Genomic DNA, 12,408 nt, shown 5'->3' on the forward strand with positions numbered 1-12,408 from the left:
TCTATCCCCAATAGCAGGTACAGTGTCTGCCCCTGGTTGTTCATTATGCATTTAAGATACAGGAATAATTCTGTTTCTTTAAAAATCAGACTAGCTGGAGTACAGGTCAGAAAGCATAGTCAAGCCCTGCCTATCCTGTACAAGAATGGCAAATATATAGCATGCCTGCCTACACTCCCGCTTCTCTAACTGCAGACATAATCAATGAAACAACCAATCCTCCCAATGAGAGAAAAATTATTCTCAGCATAGTGCCTTAGACAGTTACTACAAATCCATCAGCTTAAAAACAAGAGATTATTTGTAACCTACAAGGAAAAGGCAGGTGCTCTAATAATGGGAGGTCAAGGTCCTCCAGGACTGAGCCTCAGGTTGTTAGAAGCAGCACCATAATGGAAGGAACAAAGTGAAATATCAGGTCCCTGTTGATGGAGAAATGATAGAAGGCACCACCTGGGAACACAGCTTCAGGACTGGAGGTCAGGTCTGGCAGCGGATGCAGGATGGCTAAGTCCAGCAACAAGGAGGACCAACCAGGAGGTAGCCAAGTAGCTTTATTCCTACATCTCCACGCCTATCACCACTTCACACCCTTGCTCTACTCTCCTTTTATGTAAGCGTTCTTCTCACTGTTACCTGTCTTTTTTCTTCATCATCTTATGTCACCTCACATTTCTCCCCATTAAGGGGTACCATGATTCAGTAGAAATGCTTTGCAACCAGGCAGATCTGGATTCAAATACTAGTCCTTACAGGGTGGGGAAAGTTGAGTGGATTGTTAAATCTCTCCGTCTCCACGTTTGTCCAAAGAGGATAATGACAGAACTTCACAGGCTTGCGGTTAGTATGGAACATGCTTAACTACAGTGTAACACAGGGTCCGGCGTATTGTAAGAGCTCTCCCTCAGCTGGAGTAAGAGTTCATTTGCCATCTTAGATCCTGGACACATTGCCATCTCTCAGGAATAAAGAAGTTACCTAAGATTCAGTATGGTTCCAGACATTTTGTAAGGACTCAGTGAATATTCTAATCCATGAAGGAAGAGAAGCTTATTTGGAGCAAGTGAAGTCATAGGTCTAGTTTGTACAAAGTAATTTCAATGAATACCCACAATGGTAACTTCACCCTGTTCTCAGACAACCAATGGCCATCAGACATATTACACTTTAATAAACTTTAATGAAAGGAACTTCAAATTCCACTTACATTTTCCAGTGAAATTCTATCTGCTCCAATAATTTTTAAACATATGGAATTTATTTTCCCTCACACCTGGCTATATTTAATTTGTTATGAGAGGTTCCTGACTGTATTATGTGACCTATTCCCATGATGCTTAAGAGTTAAATGTGTTTCCTGCTTTCCTGAATTCCAAATAAACTGAATAAAATAACCAATCCTTGGATACACAAATATAATATCCTGAGCCTGCATACACACACACACACACACACACACACACACACACACACACACACACACACACACACACATATATATACACCGTGTTCCTGTTTTCTATTAACTTGCAGCTTGTGGATATGAGGGACAGGAGAAGTAATAAGGACAAGGAAATTATGAACCACTTAAAGAGAATTACTTGAAATTTTCATATTGTGGTTATTCTTAAATGCTCTCATCCATCCTAATAACTTAGTATGTTACTGACACCTTAATAATTTATTCATTTGTTCATTTGATTTGTCTGGTTTTTTCCTTATGAGCTAAATAGTGTGAATACTTAGAATAGTATTTCAAATTTGAAAAGGAAAAATTGCTTTAAAAACACTAACAACAATAACAACATAATACCCTATTCAAATGTTAGCCGTATATTTTCTTAGGCCTATCTTAAAAATAAAGGCTCAAGTGTAACTATTCAATACCCATTTTTTAAAATCAAGACTATTCTGCACCCATTATTATGATATATTAATTCTATCCCAAGAAGACAGTCTTATATTCTATTTCCACAATTTCAAGTATTAAATGATGTTTTATAATACTAGAAATGTATACAAATTGCATTTCATATCTAGTTTTGCAGGTGTAAAGGCAATATGGAACAGTGAAGAAGCACCATCTGAGAAACCAGACGTGTGAGATATGGTTCCTTCTACCACTTTCTGTAAACATAATTTAGACTAGTCATGTGTGTCTCTGGGCCCCAGTCAGCTCATGTATAAAGTGGGGTTAATAGTTCAACCATCTCAAACCAAGGTGCTGAACTATATGATCCAGTGAAGAGCTTACGAGTATGATCTTTGCAGTGCCAATTATTAGCTGTGTAGCCTTGGGCAAGTCACTTAATCTCTGGATCTCCCATCTTCACTGAGAGGTGAAGGTTAAATTCAATGATGCCTATAAGCCCTTTGACATAGTTCCTAATCATGCCATGGTGAGAGTTTGGTAAGGGTCAGGTACCACGGTTTTTGTTCATTGACATACCCTGAGGACCTAGGAGACAGTCTGACACATAAGTGCTTAATAAATATTGTTGAATTCATTTTAACCGAAATACCAACTGAGGTCACACTGACCCTTAAAATATAAGTAAGATTGACTCAAAATCCCATCTCACATGCTTTAGAAAATTCAGTGTCTTACTCAAGAATTTTATAAACGTATGGAATCTTACTATTCTCTCTGTCATATCTGGTTCAGATTTCCTTCTTCTCTTGTGGTTTATTTTGTTCTCCATTATAAGGCTTTTTTCTATTTCTTGATTGCCACAGTTACTTTCCTTTGATTAGCTCCACCATACACATACCCACAATCCACAACACAAATAACCAGATACCATTCTCATGACGAACCTATGTGTATCTGATTCATAGGAGGATTTAGGAGTAATGGTGAGTAACGGTAAATCGCAGAGCTATACACAAGACAACCTGCACTTGAATGTTAAGCTTCTTCCTACCCTAATAAAAAAACTGTTCACAAAAAATAATTATGAGAACACTTATAGCAATTATTTTGAATACATATATTTTATTGTTCTAATTTAAAAAATCGTATCTTAGCAGTTGCCACCAGAATCCTTCTCAGATGTATGACATTTGTTTGTTTAGAAAGGTTTATTTATTTACCATGAGTAGGGATAAAAATAAAAGAGCCTAAATATTTCCCAACTCTCCTTTAGTTGATCTCACAAATACACATCCTTCCATCAGCCAGGCATATCAGAACCCATCTGACACGAGTATCGGAATCTCTTTGATGTCTATTCTGTACAACCTGTGCGAGACGTCACAGGTTTCATTTCTGAAGGTTCAGCAGTTTGTTTAGGAAAATGCCATTCAGAGAACCAAAAGAGCATCTGTCTGGATCCAAAATTAGTATCTTACTCACCATATGTATTGCCACCAGGAAGACATTCTGGATGAATGTGGCAGAGTGTTTTTCAAAGTGTTCTTTTGTAATTTAGAAACTGTTAAGCCTTAAAATGAGACTGTGAGGATATGAAAATGAAGTATGGTAGTAAATATTCTTTTCAGCAAATGGATTATTTACCATAAAAGAAATATTCTATTTCATGTTATTTCCCCAACTCTTGAGAATACGAAGAACAGGTTAGGTATTCTTACTCCATGTGATGAATAAGAACAATCCCCACTGCCAAGGGATACCCACAGAAGTTACCTACAAGGGAGGCTGCTTGGGTTTAGAGACTGGAATGCTATGTCTGGAATTTTCCAAGCTCGTAGAAGCAGGTTCAGTACTAGTCATTCCCTCTTTCCCTTAGAGAGATCCAGAGACCCAGAGCAGCATTACTGGGGATAGAAGGGCCAAAAAGCTGTGACACTCCTTCAGAGAGGTAAGAACTGGAAGGGTATCCTGGACCACATCTGCCCCATTTCCCAAGAAATAGCCCATGTTCTTACTAATACCATCTTACGCTTGTACACCATCTTTGTGAGCATAGTGATTCATTCAGCAAACCATGTCTAGGGCACTGTGCTAGCTTTTCACAGGAGAGACAGCAGAGTGTTGAGATCCTGGACTCTGGAGCTAGACTGCCAGGGTTCCAGTCTTGGTTCTGAACCTGCCAGCTCTGTAACTTTGGGCACATAGAGTTTTCTGTGTTTCACTTTCCACGGGAATCAACTGGAGTAATCACCTATCTCAAGAGGGAGAAAAGAGGATAAAGGGGCAGTCTAGCAAAGAAAACAAACAGGTATATGACCAATCCAAGTAGTATCCAAACAATGATGTGTTAAAATAGAACTACTAAGCAAATACCTATACCCAAGGAGGTGGGGATTAGGGCACATTTGCATCTAGAACACTAGAGTGATGGTAAAACCACTCTAAGATAATACACCAAAATGACTGTTCAAGATGACACAGGGATGGAGTCTGAAGGAAAAAATAGGAATATTTATAAGTCCCATATAGACTCTATTGTGCTTCTCACCTTCTGAGCTATCCCCAGAATCTTACAATATATATATAAATAATTGAAATAAATAAATATTATATTATTTATTTATATGATATATTATATGTATGTGTACATATGTGCGCATATATATACCATCAACTTAGTACATACCTTTGGATTTAGAACCAGAACACCAGGTAAGCTTACGCTACTGAACTTCATTAGTCAGTCAGTCAGTCCATACCACCAAAGACAGATCAAAAACGCTAGCATAATAAGCATTCCTGGCAAAGTACATATCCTTCCCCAAGCATCATACAAATTACCTTTAAGAAGACTTGTATTCAAAGTTCCCCAAATCCTAAAGTCTTTGGGAGAGAAATACTGAACCCTCCCTAATAGTCACATCAAGTTCCATTTATAATACTGTTCTGATCACATTTCCCTCTCTTAGAAACCTAAAAATTAAACCCCGGGCTCTGAGACAACCCATAAAAACTGTGGCAATAAAAAGCAAAAAGTGCAGACTTTTAAAATAGGTCTGAGAATGTCATTGTTTCCAGAATGTAGAAATACCATGATTTAAAACCCTGGTTAGAAGCAAGGAAACCGTTAGCAGCTGGCATGGAAATTACCCCATTATTTATTACTGTTATTAGGTGAGATTCTTATGCCACATAACTCAATAGAGAATAACATCTATTTGATTGCATGGGATGAGAGTCTGGTCCATTATTATTAATTTGCCTTCACTCTAGCCATTAAGTGACTGTTCCTTTGGATCATAAAAAGTAGTACATGAATAACACAAAAAGGTTTTTACCCCATTCTCAGTAAGATAATGAATGCCAGCTACTGTACCAATAAAAGATTCAGCCACCTGCTTGGATATCTTTCTGTCACTGGGCTCAAGAGCAAACAAAACTGCGTCCAACTGGTGTCCACTGAGTGAATATTGCTCCTTCCCTTGGTTGTTAATCAGTTCAGAACGCTTGAGTTTTAATGAAAGAGACTTGCAATTGCATTATGTTTGCTCTTGATGCATTTCTTATATTTAAGGGTGAATCAGCATTTAGCGTAATTCTTTTACACCTCACTCACCTGCCATTACTCAGTCGGGGCCTTCAACCTTAAATAACTTTTTAGATAATCAAAGATTTCTGCTTTAGACACCCAAGTTTTTAAACTTTAAACATCTCTAAAATAAATCTTTCTATAATGGTAGGTAGGCACACCTTTTCCCTGTTTACTTATTATTTTTTTGAGTGTGCTGAATCTAAGTTAACATTGTCTTGATGACTGCTTTTTTAGATTGGTTATTGTTTTAGGCTAAGCTTCAAAGGCAAGGTTTCTATTCAGTGCTTTTGCCCTTGTAGTAGTCCGCGTTCTTCAGAAAAACAGAACCAGTAGGATCTATGTAAATATATAGAGTAAGAGATTCATAATGAGAGATTTGCTCACACAATGATGGAGAATGAGAAGCCATCGGCAAACTGGAGGCCCAGGGAAGCTGATGGTGTAGTTCCAGTCCAAACCCAAAGGCCTGAGAACCAGAGGAGCCAGTGGTGTAAGTCCCAATCTGAGACCAAAGACCTGAGAATCAGGAGCACTGATGTCCAAGAGCAAGAGAAAATGGAAGTTCCAGTTCAAGCAGAGAGAGAAAATTTGCCCTTCCTCCACCTTTTTGTCCTATTCAAGCCCTTCAGCTATTGGATGATGCCCACCTGCACTGGTGAAGAGGATCTTCTTTACTCAGTCCACCAATTCAAATGCTAGTCTCTTCCAGAAACACCCTCACAGACACAACCAGAAATAATGTTTTACCAGCTATCTGGCATCCCTTAGTCAAGTGGGCACACAAAATTAACCATCACAACCTTCAAGCATCCAATGCAGTTCACGTGCCCATCTCCAAGTTAGAAGCTTACTGAGTCCTCTGTCCCAGGCAGCTCCCTAAGTCCTCCTGTGGGTGCCCCAACACCCAGGGGTCTGGGCAACTATGATTTACCCTTATGTATTACCAACTGCTGTCTCAGGGCAGAGTCTCCTCACAAATATTGTGTCTCAAGACCTCTTGGTCATCCACTGCAAGCCATTTCCACTGGGTTCCACACTCTCCACATAGATAACAATAAGATTCCTCACTACCAGTGCTTAGAACTTCTCACTGACTTTTTGTTAAGCCTGTTCTCAAACTTCACCTGCATCCAGAAGTACTTGCTTCTGATTTTTATGCTTCTTCCATCTGCGAGGGTCTCTGCAGCCTCAGGGCCACACTAGTCTCTGATCCACTCTGCCTGGGACAGAGTATGAGTTAATAACATTTGACCCCAGGATACATGTCAGTGGAACTCAGTATTAAGTCCCAAGGTCCAGTGGTCCAGATGCCATTGCTGGCCTCCTTAAAGACCTCCTGGACGATGGAAAGGATGTTGCTAGAGCTCCTGATCATGGGCTGCAATTCAGGTTTGGGCCTAGGTTCTATATAATGGTTAATCAGAACAAAGGCAAGTGACCTGGCAAGGACTTAGTCTTATAACTTGTCCTAAATTTGCAGGAGTAGGGTATGGAGGCAGTAATGAGTAATGGTTAAGAACACAGACTCTGCTATCAGACTACCTGGGTGCCAATCTCATCAGTAGCTCTTTCTAGCTAAACTTGGGAAGGTTTCTGGAGAATAATGAGTAGCATTCCTCCACCCAGTGTTGTTAAGGAAATCATTGGTGTGAGAAACCATCTACATTGAGATGGTTTAAATTGGTTTAAATTAAAACCAATTACATTAAGCAGATTTTATTATTCCACTCTTTTCATCAACATAACTATTCCAGGAAACTCTGGCCTGGAAAACAATAGTTTTTTATTCCAAGAACTTTCTGAAAGACCAAATAACTCTTTAATAGAAAGCGTAAAATGATAGTTTACACCCCCAGACTCCTGGACTCCTTGTTTCTAAATTCTCTTTGCTGTGTCCAATTCTAACCTTTATGTCGTGATCTTTATCCAATCCTAATCAAGCCCCCTGTTTTGAAAGTCCCACCATAAACCAGTCTTCTAAAATTTCAGTAATATCCCAACATTGCCTTTCCCTCTCTGAAGTACTACTAACACTCTGTCAAGGTAATGCTCTCCCTTATAGCAGTAAGTAAGAAACTTGGCTTTGTCTTATCGACAGATTGTTGTCAGGGTATTTTGGGGAGTCAGAATATATAAAGCCCTCAGCTTGATGCTGGTCCCACCATAAGTACTTTATGAAGTTAAATATGTAGATGCCCTGCAGCATTAGTCACAACAGTCAAAATGTTGGAGGGAAACTAAATCTCCATCGATGGATGAATGGATAAACAAAATGTTACATATAGTGGTGAATACAATGGTGTATTACTATTACATACTAGATTTTTCCAGATTTGCAACCCACCTCTACCACAGTGCCTGAACTGCTTGCCAAGAGCAACTCTTTTGCATTAAAGTGTAGAAATAAACAAAGACCAAGTCAATGATAAAGGCAAAGGCTATATATTCAGCATTTACTATATATAACAAGGGGGTCAGCCACTGCCACTTGTGTTTTGGCAGAGACTCAAAGGTAGGTAAAGGAGTAGGAAATGTTTATGGTGGAAAAAAAGGAGGCTGAAGGTATGCCTTTATTGAAAGCTATTGGCTTGGGAAGCTATAGGCAGGCCAACTAGATGCTGGGCATCCTTTGTGATTGGTGAGGGATGCATATTTGGCTTTCTCTGGTTGGTCCTAAGTTTGAAGCAGGGATAAAAATTAGAGAAGCTGTCAGTTATAAATCAAGTCCTGGCCATTTTGCACCAATTGTTACAGAAGTTATTGTTTAGGTTCTTGGACTGTTATTAGAGATAGCAATCAGGCTTACTGCAAGTCTGACTTAACAGTAGGTTGGTTTCCTGGGTCGTTTATTGTAGATAAGGGGGTTGGTTTCCTAGACAGGCAGCAGGTCACAATCTTATTTTTATACATGATCTGGCCGTTGTCCATTTGTATATTCAATTTCTCAAAGCAAGATCTGTATGGGAGCTTGTTTTTATCTTGTTCTTTGGGTTCTGTGGCATGGTTCTCAACATAGTGTTAAGTGTATAAATTTGCATAAATAAATGAATGACTTCATGGTGGATATTGGGAGTGAATCCAAGCTAAGTTAATTGTATAAGCTGATGTGACCTTGAAGGAAAAAGAAAAACAAACTGATGGAATTCAAGTTAAGAACAGAAGGTTTGGGGCACAAGGGGAGATATGGTGAAATCTCCTGGGATTGCTTCTTCAGAAATACCTTTGACATCTAAGTCTAGGTTCTGTTCCCAGAAAACTTTTCTTGGTAAAAATTTACCTGGTCTTTTGGATTTGCCCAAAAAAATGTGCAGCAAAATGAAATCTGACTGCTAGTTTCAAAGCATATATAGTCATGGAACTAGAAGTATGAAGCATGGAACACTGCACAGACTGGACAAGACTACGTATAGGGTCAAAGGTTGAGGGTGTAGAGTGACAAAAGACAAAGGATAGGATGAGAGAGTGTCTTTGGAGACAGTTTTGGGGGTGAATGCTACCCTACTCAATGGCTCCTATATCTACAATTAAATCCCCCCAGAATCTGGTCTCCATCTGTATTCCCCAACTCATTTCTTCATTCTTGGAAGAAAACTGGCAGGAAGCCAAACTGCCTACCAAAATGTACTCTGCATTTTTTTTTAATCTTCTTCACTTTTCTTCATCTCATCCCTGTCTTGCCTGCCTTAAGTTCATCTTTTCTTTTCCTTTTCAAGTCAGTATCTATTCTACCTATCTTTTTCAACCCAATCCTAAGCCAATCTCTTTGAGACCGAAACGTGGAAGGGATAATGGCTTACAGTTCCCTGCATTGCTACAGTCCCTATTTCAGAGTTTCACACATGGTAGGCAGACAGTAAATGATGACTTATTGTGGCAATTATTAAGGGTCTCTGGCACTGCTAGATGAGTTTTCATGTTAAGTCTTGGCTCAAGTTATAAACACAGCACATGGCTTCCCTGAAATAAGTTCATAATCTGTTTACTTATTATACATTAAATGAATTATTCCTAGTAAAACAGTATTCATTTTCCTCCTAAGTATTAGCTATAATTTCAGTGGTTAATGAGTAACTGAAATAGGTTACTTAAGTGAATGTTTCCTGTGTTTTCACTGATCACAATAAGATACTGTACACCCATTGTTTCCCATATTTTTCCAAATACAGCAGTATTAGTTTTATTTTAACAATAATTATCACTTAGGCAACCATCTGCCAGCACATGTTTTTAGGAAACCTTTCTCCAGTGATTCCGGTGAGTTTTGCCAAACTGTTCACAAAAATAGTCTATTACTGTAACTCAGTTTTAGCTAGATTGTTGTCATAACTTTAATGTTTCTATTAACATAAGGAAAATTATATTAGTTGTTCCCCAAATTCTTAATACTAATATATAATTATTTTTCCTACCCAAAGTCTAGTGTTTAATCCCCATTTTCTGTTGCATTTATGTAAAATATGGCTCATAATGTCACATTTCTCAAGTTAATTTCTTTAAAATTTAGTCAATTTTTATTAATTTTATATTAACTACTCTTATATGTGTATATGCATACACTTGTCATTGAAACCAAACCTTAACTAAACCTGTTGATCAAGGTGACCTAAAAATTTTACTTTTATTGTTGATGTTTGGCATTTCATGATTGGTTGGCTGAATTGTGAAGTAAATGAACCAATTATTTTGGCACCTGGTGTATGTGTACGTGTATGAAAACTCACAAGGGGTGGTGTTTTAAAGGGTAGGATAAAAATAAGCTAAGACTCCCTAAAAATTCTACTTTATCATTTGCACGCTAGGGAATGAGAGCCTACGAAGGAAGCGCTCACTCAGCCTTAGGCATCGTATAGCCTGGCTGGACCATCACATGCCTATAATTAGAAACTTCATCATCAATCAGCAATTATAGCAGATGAGAAGATAGAAGCTAATGATGCCAGTACAGACAATTGCTGAACACACTTAGATGAGCTACAGCATCTGATTGAATTGCCAGATAATTCTGAGAATTTCAATAAATTTCTCCTAGTTTAAAAATAAAAGTGGAAAGAAATCACCTGAAATCTATCACAATGGACATATTTTTGTAATTAAATACTGGAAGTAGAGTTTTATTGGAAAGATCAGGGAGTAAAGGTTTGTTCTTTTTTTAACTTAAAATAAACATACAAATCAAAACTGGTAGAGGTAAATGAAAATAATGTGACTAAATCGTGGAACTTGAAAAATGGAGCGAAAGATAGTCAGGAAATTTGCATGGAAAACCAATTTCTTTGTCTGAATGAAAAATTAGACTAGCATAAGAATGAAAACAAATCCTAGTGGATAAAACCGCAGTAGAATTGTTTTGTGTCAGGTCATATCTGCTGAGCCCAGAAAGCCTACGAAAGACACTAGTTCACAGTAAACACCTTTTGTTGGAGCTGTCACGAGGACCACATTAGTGAACTTCCCTTAATACAGCTGATGAATTTGTTTGAAAAGAACACAGTAAAGTCATTAAATCATATCTAAATTTCAAAAAAGGAATCAGCTTTTTCAAAGAAACCTACCAAAACTGTATAAATCTAGATTATTATGTATGTTATCCCAGATCTGATTTAGGTGATGCACGCCTGCATTTATAATATGTCCCACAAATATAAATAACTTTCTCTGAATACAATAAAGAAACTGATATATTGTCTAGATATGTATTTTTTAACCCTGAAGTGACATTTGAAATGTGTGAAAAGCTGATATAAAAAGAATTACAATAATATTAATAATAGTGATATTATAGCAGCTAACATTTATCATGTAACGGCTATGCTTTAGTCGCTGAGTTCTGCTCTTTAATCATTATTCCATGGGCAGATATGATGCAAAATACTTTAGCAGGTATATTGCTAGTAAAGTGAAGAAGCACTTGCTTGGTGGGAAGAAGAAAGGCAAAAGAAGAGGAGGCTGGAGCAAACTGGACCAAACAGAAAGCCAAAACTTATGACTGGGCCTTAATCTTAAATAACTGGGAAGGGATGAAAAAGAAAGAGTAGAACAAAGGAAACTACAAATGGAGTCACTTGGAGTCAGGGAAATGTTTCTGAAGGAGTCTTTGGGGTGTAAGTGTTTTCCTACCATACTGGTTGCCTAAGGTATATGATGTTAGTAAAATAACTGGGGCACGTGTGAAGACCTCTCCTCTGTAGTGTGAGACTCCTGTCATCCTGAGGGCCATAGCCTTCAGGTTTGGGGGCCAATCAGTGACTTTGGTGCCTCCCAGTTGCCACAGAATTCTGAAGTCCAAGAAGTAAGACTAGCAACATATTAATTTCATCAATCCGAAGGCTCACTTTATTTCTGCACCGGAGAAGAAGGGGGAGGGGCTTCTTTTCCTGATGAGAAGTCGGAACCACAACTCTGGGACTCTCAAAAACTTAATTCAGAGAGCCCTAGTTATACCTTCCTTTAACTCACCTGCTTAACTGAATCCCCTAGCTCTCCTCACTAGCAATCAAGTAACTCTCATAAAACTGATGCATTTTATGCCTTTTTATGATTGTATAAGCCACAAATGATTGCCTCTAGGTTAATTTTGCACCACTTCTTCCCTATACCTTCTTAACAGTGAAATGTTGGAACTGTGTGCATTGTGGCAGAAGTCAAGAGAGTCAACAGTTGTGGGTTTAGACGCTGAACACTAAAAATTGCCAGATCTCTTATCTGAGCTCTCTTTCTTAATAGAAATGAAAGTATTATCTCAGATCTTCTTTTTTCCTCAAGTGTTACTTGTTTCTAACAAAAACCTTAGCCTAAGTTTCATGTATAGATACTTCACTGTGGGAAAAGTTTATTATAAGAATTTAAATGTATATTTGGGAGTCCTAATGCAAGGGAGCAACAACTTTCTCATTCAACTAATTGAACAGCTGAGAAATATTGTTTTATATTACATCAATTAGGA

This window comes from Stenella coeruleoalba (genome assembly GCF_951394435.1).
Source record: "Stenella coeruleoalba genome assembly, chromosome: 6".
Classification (NCBI taxonomy): Eukaryota; Metazoa; Chordata; class Mammalia; order Artiodactyla; family Delphinidae; genus Stenella; species Stenella coeruleoalba.